General features: G+C 44.5%; 1 protein-coding gene across 2 annotated transcripts in view; it reads right to left on the minus strand.

Annotated features, from left to right (window-relative positions):
* The window catches only part of LOC123519919, a 99,448-nt gene that overhangs the window by 73,799 nt on the left and 13,149 nt on the right, over positions 1-12,500 (minus strand). Inside the window, exon 1 of one of the 2 annotated variants that reach the window (XM_045281617.1) lies at positions 4,679-4,697. The exons of the other annotated variant lie outside the window; for it this stretch is intronic. The gene's annotated coding sequence lies outside the window, so the exon portion shown is untranslated. Of the gene's footprint in view, positions 1-4,678; positions 4,698-12,500 lie in introns of those variants that run through there. 2 annotated transcript variants of the gene reach the window in all.

The following is a 12,500-nucleotide window of genomic DNA, read 5'->3' on the forward strand; positions in this document are numbered from 1 at the left end:
CTCCCATTCGTCAATACACAAACAAGACTCCTACGCCGCACTGCACTGCCCTAAATATTACAAACCGCTGATATTGGCATCCCCCGCCCCTGTATATATAGACTTCCCTTCCTCCTGCCCTTCAGCCCTTCAGGTACACGCGCTCAGCCACCCAGCCAACCACCCAGCCAGCCAGCCAGACACTCAGCCAGTCTCTTCCTTCCCCCCGCGTCACGCCTATCATCTGCTGCCCCTCCTCTTTCCTTCATCTTCACTCGTCATTTCTCCTCTGTGAACTGTGAGATGAGAATGGGAAGTTGAGGAATAGTTGTGAGGAAAGTTGAATTGTTGGGGGGACTTTTAGCACGTCTGTTACTATTACTACTGCTGCTACTACTACTACTACTACTACTACTACTACTACTACTACTACTACTACTACTACTACTACTATTAATGGAAACTGTATAAGAGAACTAAGGAGAATTAAAGGTCTTTTTTTTTCTGTTACTATACTACCACACCACTACCACTGCCACCACCACTGTACTACTGCAACTACCACAGAAAAAAAAAGTTAAGGTGGTTAGAGGTCACAGCCAAGAAGCAAGAGAGGGAAGGACAGCCAAACCTAAGGGAGGGAGAAGGGAAGAGAGCGAGAAAGCAAGCAAGGAGGCAGAGGAGGAGAGAGTGAAGCGCAAGAGGTGCTCGCCAATCAAGAATCAGGAAAATCTGGGAAAAGAGATGAAGAAGGATTATATTTTTAGTGGCGGTGTTAGACGTGATGATGGTGACGTGTGGAGGAGGAGGAGGAGGAGGAAGAAGAAGAGGTGGAGGAAGACAGGAAGAGGATGGATGGCACGGAAGGAAGGAAAAGAAAGATTTTTTTTTACGTTTTCTGTTGCTCCCAATTTTCATGATGCAAATTTTCCATCCGTTTAAACCCTCTCCCCCCCCTTCAGCCTTGTCCTTCCTTAATCTTTCTGTTGCTCCCAATTTTCAGAATGCAAATCTTCCATCCATTTAAACCTTCCCCCTGCCTCCCTTCAGCCTTGTCCTTCCTTAATCACCCATTCCTTTCTCCAACCACCCTCATCAATCATCCACACCCTCGTCCTTCCATACACATCTGTCCTTTCATCAACCACACACTTTATCCTTCTTCAACTATCCACTCTATTGTCCTTTCTCAACCCATCCATTCCACATCCATCCACTCAATCAACCACCCTTAATCTTCTTCAGTCATCCACTTTTATCTTCTCGTCTATCCAGCCCTTGTCCTTCCTCAACCATCCTTCTGTTACCCTTTCTCATCCATCCAGACCATGTCCTACCCCAGCCTTCCAGTTCTACCTCCTCCCCAACCCTAGACTGCGCGACTGTAATGGAATGTAAGTTTGCTGATAAGTTTAGTGAGGCAAATAGCTCCGCGTGGAAGAGGAAGACGAGAGAAGAGGACGCTTTTTGAATACAGAAGCTGAGAGTCTGGAGGAAGTCGAGGTGCTGGAAAGATTCGAGGGACCAAAGAAGATAGCAGAAATTCTAGTTAGGTTTGGTTAGGTTAGGTTTTGGGGGGTTAGGTTAGGTTAGGTTGGTTTAGGTTAGTTACGCTTGCTTAGGTTCTTAGATTAGGTTGGGTTAGGTTAGGTTAGTTATCCTTGTTTAGGTTAGGCTGGGTTGGATAGGGTTGGGTTAGATTGCGTTGGGGTATATTATATTAGAGTGGCTTAAAAGAGTCGTTATGTTAAGATAGATTGGGTCAGATTGAGTAACTTTTGGTTGAGTTAGGTTAAGATAGGTTAAGTTAGATTCACCTTGACTTGATTAGGTTATCTTAAGTCAGGTTAAGCAAAATTAAGTAAAGTTTGGTCAAATTAGGTTAATTAAGTCGTCACTTTAGGCTAAGTCAGATTAGGTTACGTCACGTCAGGCTGACTTAAATCACATCAAGTCAGGTTACGTCAGGTTAAATTCTGTTAGGCAACCACAACTCTCTGGTCTTGGCCCGACCTAACCTGAACAAAACTCACCTCACCAAATGTAGCAGAATTCGAGTGTGGGAAAACAAAATTGTGCAACCGTAACCCTCAATAAAACCGAGGTGGTGTCGGGGGATGCTGGATAGGATTTCAGCTTTAATAATCAGGGTAGGACTGGAGGCGAAAAAAAAATGTTAGTGGACGAAAAGCCAAGAGTCCTTTTCCGGGATGCGCGTCAGGGGCACGAGTGGATGGGAAGGAGTGGACAGGAAGGAATGGATGGGGAAAGACAAGACAAAAAAAAAAAGAGTGGATAGTATATAGTGGATGGGAGGGAATGAATGAGACAGTAATGAGAGGAAGAAATGAGGATATGTGAAGGAGTAAATTGAAAGGACTGGATGGGAGAGAGTGGATGGGGAAGGATTGGATGAGAGGGAGTGAATGGGAAGGAATGAATAAGAAGTAAATAGGAGAAGGATAGAAGAGGGTGAATGAGAGGAAGTGGATAGGAGAGGGAGTGGATGGGAGAAATGGGATGAGAAACAGTGTGTGGGAAGGAATGAATGAGAATAATGAGAGGGAGGGGATGAGAAGGAAGGAATGAGGACATGTAAAGAAGTGAATGGAAGCAGAGACTGGATGGGAGGGACTGGATGGGAAGGATCGGAGGGACTGGATGGGAAGGATCGGAGGGAGTGAATGGAGAGGAATGAATGAGAGGTAGATAGGAGGGAGTGGAGGAGGATGAATGGGAGGAAGTGGATGGGAGAGAGTGGATAGGAGGGGAGTGGATGGGGAAGAGGAGGACAGAGGGGAATGGTAAGGGGCAGTGACTGAGTTAAAGGGCAAGGCTCACTCTCCCTCACTTTCCCCTCACTTTTCACTCACAGCAGGCCCTCGCTCCCCTCACCACTCTCCTCACCTCTCCCCTCTCTACCTCCCCAGCCACGCCTGCACTCCGATAGTTCGCCCTCTTATCCCGTCAACTTTCAACTCCTCTTCCGGTTCTGGTTAAGTTTTGAGTATCCTTGCCGTATTTACTCGTGTATTTTTGGGGTCTTCCTTCAGTAGCGGTTCCCTTGATCTCCTTCGTCAGGTTTCGTGTTTCTGGGGAGACTTGCCAGGAGACTGAAGAATTTAAAAATGTTGAATGTTATGGAGGAAAATTATAAAACGTTAACTGATTCATAGCAATGTGTTACTTCGCTCTCCTTGCCTTCCTTCACTTTTTCCTCTTTATCCATCTGGCTACCTCATCTCCGTCGTAGTCCATCCACGTGACTCTCTCTCTCTCTCTCTCTCTCTCTCTCTCTCTCTCTCTCTCTCTCTCTCTCTCTCTCTCTCTCTCTCTCCAACACCATTTTAATTTACCTTGATTACTTTTCCTCCTGTCTGTGGCCACTGCAAGAAGCTAATTACCTAGCTTTCTATTACGTGCCCGGGTGAGGCGAGACTACCTGTTGTTTTTCAGTGATGCTGCTACTCAAGGTGGATCATTAGGGCCGCCAGGTGCAGGTAGTGGTGGTGGTGGTGGTGGTGAGTAATGGGGCTAGGTAGGGAGGAGGGACAAGAAAGAGATGAAGAACGCGAATCTTGAAAGGGGTGAGAGGGATGAGTGGCGATGGATAGATGAGAGGGATGAGAAGGATAAGAGAGGAATGAGAGGTCAGAGGGGTCAGGGATGAGTGGAAGAGTGAGAGAGGGGTGAGGGGGTGAGGGATGTGAGAGAAAGAGAGGGGTGAGAGGTATGCAGGAGAGAGGGATGGGCGTGAGGAGTGCAAGGGGCTTAGACTGAAGAATACTGAGGCTCAATGGAGGGTTTGGCCAGCATTGTTTTTTTACTCTCTCTCTCTCTCTCTCTCTCTCTCTCTCTCTCTCTCTCTCTCTCTCTCTAGAAGTAGCGTGGTGTCGGCCCTGCATATTTCATCCAGGCGGGCAGACTCCAACCTTCCTTAATCACATTTCTGTCAGTTCCAAACTATATTTTCTTCTCCGTGGGCCTCGTTCCCTCTCTCCGTTATTTCCTGTAACTACCTCACATTTTTCTCCCTCTTCCACTCCTCTCCCGCCGCAACTTCCTCCAGCCTCATTAAGATAATGCAACCTTGCCCTTCAGCACACACTCCCGGCGCTGTTATAAATTTCCTCCCTCCTCTCCCTTCTTCCCTCCTCCCCTTCCCATTCCTCCCTCTAACCTTCTCCCCCCCGTTTCCCCTACAATCCAGAGTCAGTGTCCGCTGCCCTAAAAAAAATATTCTTCAATGTTTTAGGTTTTCATGGAGATTATTTGCACTTGCCACTGAGATTTTTAGTCAGTTTCTAATGGATGTTTTTCTAGTGATGATGCAGATAATTTGTTAAACTGTTAAACTGCTCTTAAGAATACTAACAACATCCAATACAGAAGAAAAAAAGGGAAAGGAAGAAATTGGTTCTCGAATAAGAGCGAGGATGAACGGAACAGACCCAGTAATCAGGTTGTTAGTGGCGAGTCATTACTGAGCTTGAAAAGATTACACTGATTACTGGATGAGGACGGTAAATGGAGGTAGGTACATTGTTAAGTTTCATAAAGGAAGTGCCATTTTGTAAGAACCTAACGGCTTCTTGTACCTTTCCTAACCTTCTTATGTTCAAAGCGTTAAGAAATATTCAAGCATTAAAAGAAGATTAGACAGTTGTATGGATGAGGATGATAGGAGAAATTTACTTACTGCTACGTGTACACCTGATGGCTTCTTGCAGCTTCCCTTATTTCCTTACGAGCAGCGTGTTAAAAGCAATCAGGACGAAGCACCGGAACATTAAGGAACACGCACCCACGTAAACACCGCTGGCAATGACCTGCTTCGGTGTAGCGTGCATATTTGACCTTTAGCGGCAAAACAGCCTCACACGATGACCTTTTCCCGGCAAATATGCACGACAAGAGGATATTTGGCGGCAAACGTGGACGGATTTCCATACAGGTCACATGAGCGGACCTTATGACCTTGAGCAGCGTTTGTTCCCTGCTCATGGTGGTGGTGGTGGTGGTGGTGGTGGTGGTGTTTTGATGAACGTGAGGCGGCAGTCCAGGCAGACACACCGCGCGGCACACCACCCTCCCTGCTTGCTTGCTTGCTTGCCTGCCTGCCTGCCTGCCTGCCTGTCGTCTGTCTGCCCTGCTCGCGTGCACTCCTGACGTATTCCCATGAACCAGAAGGGAGGGTAGGGAAGGGATATCAAGTCTGGAAAAGTAAGTTAGTGAGGGATAAGAGGTCGGGGAAAGGTAAATTAGGCAGGGCAGGTAAGAGAGCCGAAATCAAAGAGAGAGGATAGAGAGGACAGACGAAAACAGTAAGAGAACATTGAGGAAACTGGAGTGAGAAAGAAAGGACAGGCAAGAGAAACAAACTTCATACGAGAGAAGAGATAATAGAAAGGAAAATAGAGAAAGAAAACTGGTAAACGAAACTAGACGAGATAGAGAGAACAGGTAAAAGAGATACGAAATAAAGAGAAGATAGGTAGCGGAAGGCGGCTAAATGAAAACGAACAGGCAAAAAAAAAAAAAAAAAAAAAAAAAACGAAATTAGTAACAGAGAATAGTAAGAAAAAAACTAAAATGAGAAAAAAAAAAAGAATAGCTAATGGAGACGAAATCAATACGAGTCACTACGAGAGAACACAGGTAAGGGGGAAACTAAAAAGGAGAACACAGATAAGGGAAACTAAATCAATAAGAGAGAACAGGATGAGCAAACTGAATAAAAAAGGAAGTAACACGTAAAGAAAGCCAGAAAAAAGAAATAATAGGTAAGAATAAGAAAGAACAAGAGGAGGACATCAAGTAAAGAAAGAGATAACGGATAGAGAAAGCCAAAATCAGAGAGAAAAATGGAAGAGAAAGGAAGCCAGGATAACAAAGAGCTGATATAGAAAGGATAATGATGATAAGAAAACGGAAAGAGGAAAGATTAAGGTTAGGTGGAAAAAAAATATCCACGTAAAAAAAAAAAATACCGATCATCTGTTAGTAAGAAAGGAGAAAAAATGCGAAGGCGAAACAAATGAAAATAAAATGATACCTTTTGACAAGTGAAGAAGCTATGAGGGCAAAAAATTAATGATGTGTGTATAGAGAAAGCTCCCAATAAATTATAACTCAAAAGGAAGGAGGAAAGAAAGAAAAAGAGAAAATAAAGTAAAATGGAATGATGACTTTAGGCCCCACTTCATTGGGAAACATTATAGAGGAAAATATTTCTTTAACCTCTTCAGTACCATGACACCTTTCCATATTCATTCTGCTTATTATTCACTGATTTTATATACAGCTTCAGAAACTTATGTGGGGATTAAAACAGTGAAGATTGTGGCCATTAATCTTCTGGCCTCCATAGACCCTTCCTAATGTAAATAAAACGGTCTAATCATACGTTAAACTCAAGGTAAAAACGCGTCCCAGTACTGAAGGGGTTAATGCACAAATACTTCAAGGAAAAATGAAAAGAAAAGAAATGCACGAAAAAAAAAAAACGTAACCATTTAACGTTCGACCCAGAATGTCACCACAGTCTTCCTAATGATCTATTCTCTTTTCTTTTCTTTTTCGTATTTTATTTTCTACAAACAGTCAACGCAAAATGTAACTAACGTGATTTTCCTCATTGTCTTTTTATCTTTCTTTCTTCTCTCGCTTGTCTTTTTTCCTTCTTCTTTTTTTATTTCAAAAGTTTGACGTGAAATTAGCTTAACCATTTTTCCTGATTATGATTTTCCTTTCCCCTCTCTTCTTATTCTTTTTTTTCCTTTTTTAATTAACAATCCACGTATTGTTGCCAGAGCTTCTACTACTACTACTACTACTACTACTACTACTACTACTACTACTACTACTACTATTACAACTACTACAACTACTACAACTACTACTACTCTACTACTACTACTACTACTACTACTACTACTACTACTACTACTACTACTACATCTACTACTACTACTACTACTACTACTACTACTACTACTACTACTACTACTACTACTACTACTACTACTACCACTACTACAACTTCTGCTTCTAATCAAATGAAAATGCGCCACATTATTCCTCTATTCTCATTACACGCTGAAAGAGAAAAAAAAAAGTAAAAGGAAAAAAAATAAATTGAACGCCAAGGATAAATTTCTATTTCCTTCCATCTCTTCTATACTTTGAATACAACATAAACAATAATTTCTCCTTCAGTGTCCTCCCTTCCCTGGGGGCTAAGTAGCGTAGTTGGTTAAGGCGGTTCCTGTTTGGGTCTCCGGTCTAGGCGGCCCGGGTTCGAATCTTTGCCAAACCTATTATAGTTGCCCGGTGGGAGATGTAGCGTTCTCCCGTTAACCCTAGCGGTGCCATAGGACCTAAGCTGTTGTGCCGCCTAATGGAATAATTTTCATTTTATTCTTCCCTTCCCTTCCATGCTAATATTACAACACACACAAACACTTAACCTCCTCCATTTTTTTTTTTTTTTTTTGTCTTTACACTACAACTTTCAGTCCTACCTACGCTATCTTCCTCCTATCCTTACCTAGTTTCCTGTTCCTACCTTTGTATTTACTAACTTACATACAAGCATACATACATCTCCTTTCCTTGCATGTTTACATCTCACCTGTCTGCTTGTCTTACCTATGCAAATTTCCTCGTATCCTCAAAACACTTTACCTAATTACCTACCTACATATAAACCCACCTTTTAATCTCTTGTCCCTACATACATACACACATCTCCCTTCCCTCCCTCCTTGCATCTTTACACCTCATCTATACCCATCCTACCTGCGTTAATTCCCTCGTATCCCCACCTACCCTGATTACCTACCTACCTACCTAAGCAATCTCCCTACTTACCTATACCTGGCCCATATTAGCTGCTGGGATGGGGAGCGGTGAAGGGAAGACCGATCGTTAGTGGGATAAAAAAAATAAAATAATCTCTCCACACTCCACCGTCAGGAAACACCTAAGTTTGATGCTTCCGAGTGACCCAAGCAAACACGCGACTCTCTCAAGGATTACGAGAGCGAGAGAGAGAGAGAGAGAGAGAGAGAGAGAGAGAGAGAGAGAGAGAGAGAGAGAGAGAGAGAGAGAGAGAGACTGTAAAAAATGGAGATATCAAAAGTTACCTGGGAAAACTTTCGCTCAGATTCTCCACATAGGGCGTTGGTTGGTTCAGCGAGAGTGGATGGGCATGATGGAGGAGGAGGAGGAGGAGGAGGAGGAGGAGGAGAATTTGGAAACAGAGGGATGATGATAATGATGAAAGAAGATGGGAACGAAATGGGGGAGAAATCTATGAGGGATAAGAATAGAAGAATGATGGATGGAGAATAGGAAGAAGGGAGGTAGGGAGGAGAGGAGAAGGAAGAGTCTCATAGGGGAAAAGAAGTTAGGAGAGGGATGGAGGGAGGGAAGGAAGTAGACGGGGAGGAGGAGGGAGAGGAATCTAAGAGGTTATAAAAGCTGGGGAAGAGTGACGAATGGGGAATAAGAGGAAAATAGAATAACAAGAGGGCTTAGAAAAAAAAAAGAAGCTAGAAAGAATAGAAAAAGAAGAGGCAGAAGATAAATGAGATAGAGGAGTTTAATAAATGTTAGACAGAGAAGACTGGAGAAAGAGGAGGAATACGAAGAAAGAAATTGGAGGAGGAACAAAAGGAGGAGAAAAGAAAGTAAGTTAGAAATGGTGGAGGAAAGAGAAGAAAGAAAATACAGTATGTGGAAAAGATGCAAGAAGGAAGGAATAATATGAGGAGGAGGAGGAGGAGGAGGAGGAGGAGGAGGAGGAGGAGGAGGAGGAGGTGGTGGTGGTGGTGGTGGTGGTGGTGGTGGTGGTGGTGGTGGAGTGCTGCATGGAAGGGAAGGCAAGACGGGGAGAGGAGGAGTGAGTGCATTTCTGAGGCAACACTATCGACACAAGATGCAGAGCCCTGTGTTAGTCCCTCTCCTCCAGGCTGGGGAAGAGCATCCATCACTCTCTCTCTCTCTCTCTCTCTCTCTCTCTCTCTCTCTCTCTCTCTCTCTCTCTCTCCAGTATGGTCTTTGTCTACTTCCTCTTCCGTTTTCATCACTCTATCTCTCTTTAGGGCGGTTTCACTTAAACTGGACAATGATTATTTGCCTCTCCATTCACACAGACACACGCAACCCCCTCCCCACACACACACGCACACGCATATACAGAGGCACACGCGCACACATACACGCGCACGGCAACAGTGGTGAAAAACAACGACAAAAACTTTTAGTAATGAACACTGATCACTTGATTCGTGGAGGTAAAATCAATCCAGGGTCATAAATCTTTACAATGATGTGTCTGGCCGGCTCCACGCGACGCCTGTCTGTCTCCCGCCCGCACTGCCTCCACCCCCACCACACCACACTACTACACCACCACACCACACTACCACATCACCCCGTCGCGTCGCCTCATCCCTTCCCGATCCTTTCTCACGCTGGCTCAGCCCTGCGTCAGGTGGCGGCGGTGCTGGTGGCGGCGTGGACCCTGTGACCTGGGTGTGGAGCAGGAGGCGGGCTGGCACACACACACACACACACAGCCAGTATGTATGCTACAGTCTATACATGATGACCGCAACCCTCCCCTCATCATTTCGAGTCCCGGACATAAATGAACAGTAATTATGATCCATCCATCGATTACACCAAAACAATTCCATCGAGGGAGGGTTCTGTGAAAACAAAAAATAAATGAATTAAACAAAAAAAATGGTGATGGAAGTGGGGGGAAGGGAGAGAGGGGAGAGGAGCAAAGCAGGACCGGCTGTTGCACGTGGGGCAGCGAGGGCGAGGAGTGACCCGCGTCCCGTGACTCACCGATTCCTTTTCAGTGCTGGCGGTGCATGACTCACTTCCAACGTAGCAACACTTTGCGGCGCGGCGCTGAGTACATCCTAAAACCGATTACGGAAGGCGAAAAGAAAAGGAAAAAGAATAAAACTAGAAACACGGATTCAGCGCAGTTAGTCGTGAATGTTAAGTGAATGGAAGAGCTTCGTGGCGAGGACTGGGACGCGCCCGCCGGGACAGAAGGAGAGGATGCGCCCCGCCCTGCTTCTGTGGCTTCACCCAGTCATTGGCGGCCTTGCTGGAGTCATCGACCGAGGGTGCCACGGTGAGAGGGGCACAGTGCAACACCAGAGTGGGTCACGTTCCCCAGCTACCGCCTACCACCCAACAGTGCCCGGCGCGGCCCTCCAGCCACTGCCGTGCCGGTTCGTCTTGGACACGTCGCCTGGCATAAAAATTAATGTCACGTGAGAACACCTTCCTGTGGGTAATGCAAGACTGCGTCTCGGAAAATTCCTTAGGAGTTTGTGGGCAAGGAGGAAACGCTCTTCCTCCCCAGCCACGTCCCGCCCTCACAGCCCGTCTCCTGCCAAGACTTAAAGATTAATTCAGAAAGACAAATGTGATTAATGTTTCGCTTATAAATACAAAAACAGGAAAGACAAAGAAAGAAGTCACGCGGACCGGCGAGGGCTGTCCCTGAGGAGTCATCGGAGAGCTGCAGTGAGGAGAGGGTTATGTCAAGACGCGGGACTGCATCCGCTCGCTTATCTTACGAGGCCAAAATTTCCATGTGCTGATGGAAGCAGCACACTCGAGGCGTCCACACGCTGCGCTTCCTGCCAATAAGCTGAAGTGCGTTGACTGAATTTATTTATTAACCATTCAGGCCTCGCAGCGCCTACATCCAGGAGGGAGAGAGGCGCCACTGAGCTGCACGTGGGTGTGCCATAAGTAAAAGACGTCGATGAAAACACGGTGTATCAACATTTTGCAAAATAATATATCAATAAAAAAAAATCAACAACATGCAATACACGATTCGGAAACTCGATGAATGAAAAATATTCCGAACCGCTGGAATGGACTAATATCTATCTGAATATTTTGAGGAATTCTGTTTTGCTTTCATCCACAATTTCTTTCTGAACACAACACGAAGCTAGGGTTGGAGGAGTGTGAGCCTTACAGACACACTGGCTGCAAGAGACTGACGAGAAGAAACTGTAACCGCGTGTTCCTGAAGGGTGTGCGCGTGACGAATAATGAGCAGTGACGTATTAGAGCTCATGATGGCGCTGCGGTTGGCGCTGGCTCGTGGGATGCATCTTGTGAAGCCCTCATCGCCAGCGCCCTCAATGCTTCAAAGTATCACGAACCAAGAGAAACCAAGGACGAAGAACATAAAAAAGGAAAAATATATATAAAGAAATAAACAGCACGCACCATCGTTGTAATATTTCCAAGGCAAGGCAGCTCAGGGATCGTAAATACAGCGAGGCAACCAGCAGGAGGCCAGGAAGTTATTAAGTGGCGTTAGATTTTGTCCAGACATGTTATTCAATTTTACGTTTCGAGGGAGTTACAGAATTCAGTGAGACGTGTTTGGGTAGCTGCTGTTGTGACGCCTGCTGATCCTTAATTCTTGTCCACTGATCCGTGCGTGCTGATGATATTGATGACACGTAGCACTGGACACGCCGCTGAACTCAGATAACGATAATGATGATGATGATGATGATAATGATACTACTACTACTACTACTACTACTACTAATGATAATAATAATAATAATAATAATAATAATAATAATAATAATAATAATAATAATAATAATAATAATAATAATAATAATAATAATAATAATAATAATAATAATAATAATAATAATAATAATAATAATAATAATAATAATAATAATAATAATAATAAGGAGGAGGAGGAGGAGGAGGAGGAGGAGGAGGAGGAGGAGGAGGAGGAGGAGGAGGAGGAGGAGGAGGAGAAGGAGAAGGAGAAGGAGAAGGAGAAGGAGAAGGAGAAGGAGATGGAGATGGAGAAGAACAAGAAGAAAATACCACCACCATCACCAATAACAATAACAACAACAACAACAACAACAAAGAACAACAACAACAACAACAAAAAACATCAACAACAACAACAACAACAAGATGATAGTGACAATAATGAAAATAATAACGAAACAAATAAATAAAACAACCGCTCTACCTTCTGAATAATGTGCAGTAAGTTTATAGTAAATTCCACCACTGGGAGGCAAGTTAGAAGGCCGTGGGAAGCTCAAGCAGCCGTCACAGTTTGCGTAGGGTGTACACCTGAGGCAGACCCGGCGTGTCCTGAGTACCTGATTGGGCCACAACAGGTGCACCGCCACACGCTCAGGTTCCCCGCCAGACTCCTGTGAAATCCTGACTCATTAACTCGTATTCTCAAACATTTCTTTGCTTCTTTTCCACTATTTCAAAAGGCTTTGTCTATTTATATTTACACGAGTTTTTAACCCTTTCAGTACCATGATGCGTTTCCATATTCATTCTGATTGCTATTTGGTGGTTTTATACAGCTTCAGAAACTCATGTGGGGGATTAGAATATTGAAGACTATGGCCATTAATCTTCTGACCTCCACTGACCCTTCCTAATGTCAATAAAATGGTCTAATCGTA

The sequence above is a fragment of the Portunus trituberculatus genome, chromosome 46, assembly GCF_017591435.1.
Source record: "Portunus trituberculatus isolate SZX2019 chromosome 46, ASM1759143v1, whole genome shotgun sequence".
Taxonomy (NCBI): domain Eukaryota; kingdom Metazoa; phylum Arthropoda; class Malacostraca; order Decapoda; family Portunidae; genus Portunus; species Portunus trituberculatus.